The 4,459-nt window shown below is 40.9% G+C and overlaps 1 non-coding gene across 1 annotated transcript; it reads right to left on the reverse strand.

The window, feature by feature from the left end:
* Window positions 1-3,948: 3,948 nt before the first annotated feature.
* trnay-gua lies at window positions 3,949-4,037 on the reverse strand. The gene is given in 2 exon segments: window positions 3,949-3,984; window positions 4,001-4,037. It is a non-coding gene; the product is annotated as a tRNA-Tyr (tRNA).
* Between the last annotated feature and the right edge of the window lie 422 nt (window positions 4,038-4,459).

Genomic DNA, 4,459 nt, shown 5'->3' on the forward strand with positions numbered 1-4,459 from the left:
GTGTTATTAATGAAAGACCAATTGTTTCTCCTCTGATGAATATTTCTAATCTCCGGGCTGTGACAGAGGAGGCCGTTAGTGCAGGCTTTGTATCTGTAGCCTCAGAGTAATAATTCAGTCTGGGTGGTGACAGGAACACTACACCCTCCCCTAAACATCCACCCTCTTCCTTTTCTGAATAAACCAATCAAACGTCTACATGCACTCCTGGGAAAACAGTCGTAAATTGTGTCTGTTGTGTGTCCGTGAATGCAGATCCGGGAGCTGAGCTTCTTAATTCACATCTGACAGGCGGCCTCTGTCACCTGACAGCAAGCAGCAGCTCATCTAGTCTCTCATCATAATTCAAATAAATGACATCATTACCTTCCGGACCGTCACAAAATACAGTCAGAGAACAAAGCAACATCATGTGACAGCAGCCTGAACGAGGATATATGTAGCCTCTCAGCCCCGCGTGGTTAAATTCAACGTGTTTAATTCAAGATAAATGAGTGTTTCACCGAAACAGAAACATGTAAATAAAAAAATAACAGCAAAAAGACAGAGCTGAAAGAATGATACCAACAGGTGATGAGGAAAGATCTTCGTTTTCTGTTTTGGTCCGTTCTCTGAGTCAGACCTGTTCGTTAAGAGCCGGAGATCAATGATGGAAGGATGAAAATGACTTTCTAATGTGTCTGCTCCTGACAGCTCATCTGCTTTGGCCCTAATGACAAAGGGACACACACACACACACACACACACACACACACACACACACACGGACACACACACAGACACATGCACACACACACACACCCACGGATTAAATACTCCTCTACCGAATTAGCTTCAAAGAGAAAATATCAGTAGGTTCGCCGAACTGAATTTTCGTTGCTAAAAGCAGATGTAAAGAGCGCCAATCTTCAATAGATTTATTGGCTAAGTCTTTTTTCATTTCAAGCAAAAGGTTCTGTGAGTGAAAAATTGCTCCCGCTATTATATTGAATAAAATATTTTGGGGGTTTTGGACAGTTTCTCAGAAGGAAAACATGAACCAAACACCTTTTTTATTGAGAAAATAATCAACAGAATCATCAATAACATAACAATCATTAGACCTGAAGGTACGCTCAGGCTGAAGTCTCGGAACAAATTTCACAACTTTAAAAAATCCCCTCGATATTCGCGTCCAAATTCAGGAATCTCAGTCAAGTCAGCAATTACGTCACATCTGTTTAGACTTTTAAAATAAAGCTTTCTGACAAACATAAAGACACATAACTTTTGGACTTGCAGCTGGTTAGGTTGAGGATGGACAAGACGATCCATTGGGTTAAAATAATTACTTTTAGTCTGATAAGTGACAAATAACTCATGTCATTTAAACACGTCACTGACATGGGCTAAGTTAAGCATATGTAACTCTTGAATTTGTTTACAGCAGTATGTAAACTCTGCCCTTCATGTTTTGTGCTGTTTTATTTTAGCAAATCCAAAGATAGAAAATGATAAATTCTGGTTTAGGGAGCAATTAGCGTTTTAGGAACTGCAGCAGAGAAACACCAGTATCTGTAACTTCACACGATACTTTGAATGTTGTTCTGTAGTTTTATATTTCTTGGAAGATTCTGCCGTCCTTACCAAGTCTCTCTCAACAGTGAACAGACACAATAGAGGAGACGACTGACAGCTCTTTTCTCAGCTTCACTGACATGACAGGCAGATTGACAGATAGATGTCATAATTATGTGTTAGCCTCTCGACAGACGTCCGTATCACTGAGTCGATGAGCTGCAGTGTTGACTTTACACCAGCATGTTACAGTAGATGCACCATATTTCAGTCCTGTTTTACTCTCTGCTGAGTGAATTCAATCACTTCTCCCATTATATTACTGAAAAAGGTCATGATACTACATCACTGGATCCAGAATGCCTGGCTTTCAAAGCTCTCACATAAGAAGGGAAAGAAGAAGTTTAACTTTCCAAGAATATTTTCTTATAAATTACTCATTATATTCACATTAACACCTTTTTATATCTGTGCGTACAGCATGTTTGTCATGTGAGATGTGGGCATGTGTGCATGCTGAAAAAATCTAACTCATTCTCATTTAAAGTGACAAACATTTGGATTAGTGCTTCCATTACTGGCTTCTTCTGTGAATTGGTGAAAGTGCCACACATCACACATCAAAAGCTTTTAAAAACACATTACTGATCCACACTGTTGGACAGGGTGACACGTTCCTTGACTGCCAACCAACACAGATTTACAGCTTCCTCATCATCATGATTTTATTTGAATAAAAATATTTTCCAAGACACGACTGCTGACCATCAAATGCAGAGAAGCACCAGAACTGTAGCTGCATTGACTTAAAATCCACAGGTTAAAGGCTGATGTCATCAGCATAAATGGACAAATCTTTAAAAGCCGGATTCAGTCTTTCAGAATCATTTGATGGTTGTTAGTGACCCATAATTGTATTTTCTCTGAGCAGCTGGCTGAAGGATTGACACTCTCTCCCCAGAATATGCAACAAAACATTTAAGTGAAATGCACACAAATATTCCACACACAAACTTAGCGACAAATCTGGATGCTGTGTGCCTGCCGTTATTACTCGAATTACATGAATTGGCTTTAGACACCGTTCCGTTTTAGGGGAAAATAATGAGTGCTGTAGCTTGGCTCCGGGCCAGCTGCCTCGCTACGATAGCAGGGCCACGTTTGCCAGATACATATCAAAATTAATTTTGCTGGAGAGAAATGCTTATCATTTAAATTACCCTGCCTGTCAAAGTACTGATGTGTCACATGAAAAGATGTGCTGTGGAAAAGAAATTCTGACGTTTCCAGTGAATTGCTGGATGAATTGATGCGTCCAGCCAAAGAAACCAGAGATGAATCATTGGCTGTGATAAATTAGGTGCTGAATGATGTGAATAAACATACATCGTCCTCAGGTGTGTTGGCTGTTATAAGGCTTCCTTGTGATAGGAGTGGATGTTGTTATTGGTAGTCTCCGTCAGTGTTTGTGTCCTTGTCTCCTTTATTTTGTGGAAAGTTGAGCTGTTCAGAAAAATAAAAAGCATTGGCTGCGTTTACATTCCCCTGATAAGCAAAATCTTCTGCTTGTATGTGCAAAGAGATGCTGCCTCCACCTGTGAGATGGCATAACTCTGCAAAACCTCTTATTTAGGAGGATTTGTGGATGGCTGGGCCCATAATGCTGCCACTGCGATACTGGAGATCAGTTTCCTCAACAGGCACAGTACTGACCAGTCTGACAAGTAATTCGATGTCTCGTTGGGCTGCAGCACATGATTTATTATCAGAACACGATGACATCCTCAAATGTCTTGTTTGTCCACAAACCAAAAGGTGTTCAGTTCACTGACTTATAGGAGGAAAGAAATGAGGAAAAATATATACATTTAATAAGCTGGAAACAGAGAATTGTGACTTTTATTTCCTTAAATTTTCCACCAACTGTTGAGATTATTTTGTTTAATCACTTTGAGTAATTTAACTGTGTTTTTATTGCAGCTCTAAGATCCACCGGTCGCTTTTCCTGATGTTACAGTTGTCATCAACAGATGTAGTTTGAGCTCAGGTGTCATGTTGACTTCCACATCTTGCACCAACTGTGGATTTGGTCGTGTGAAAACAGGGTTATGTTGAAAATATATGTTTCTTTGGGTTTAGGTTCAAACTTTATAGTTGCTGTAACACACTTATGGTCCTCTTAGATTTAATCAGAAATAATACTTAGCTAGTGTTCAGAGAAGATTGTGTCTTGACATAAATTATTTGTCATTTGCTGCCACAAACATGGACAGGAAAAGTCCTGTTGTCTCATTAAAGACAAGCTACGGACTTGCGCCCAATAAAATCAAGTAACCAGATCTGTTGCTTTCCGATTGGCAAAAATCTACGCAGAGGCCAAGGAAAAGATCCTCCTTCGAGCCGGATTTGAACCAGCGACCTAAGGATAACTGTCTCGATACACCTACAGTCCTCCGCTCTACCAACTGAGCTATCGAAGGAAGCGCTCAGAGAGGAACGACAGAGAGCTACACGGACTGTAACATGACAACGAGTGTGTTCGTTTAAGCACCTGCTGGCCTAACACTGGGAGTTTCGTGACATACTTTGTGAAGACTGTTGTCAGCCACTACGTTCACCGGCGGATGTGGGACGGCTTTGAGTTTTTTTCCCCAAAGAAATCACAAAACGTAACAGGCGGCTCTGAAAAAGACTGGCTTCAACTCTTTCTATTCTGAACAGACGAGGACGACGGGCAGGGCCCTCTAGGCCGACATGCCTGAGCGAAGCGAGCATCTGCTTAAAAGCCAGATGTGAAACACAGCTTGAATGCCAGTTGAGGTTTGGTAGTTTGCTGACATGTGAAGATGGCCGATTAAAGATTCCTCAAGTGCAACAGGGATGGGATTTGAACCCCAACTCA

The sequence above is a fragment of the Acanthopagrus latus genome, chromosome 13 (genome assembly GCF_904848185.1).
Source record: "Acanthopagrus latus isolate v.2019 chromosome 13, fAcaLat1.1, whole genome shotgun sequence".
Lineage (NCBI taxonomy): Eukaryota > Metazoa > Chordata > Actinopteri > Spariformes > Sparidae > Acanthopagrus > Acanthopagrus latus.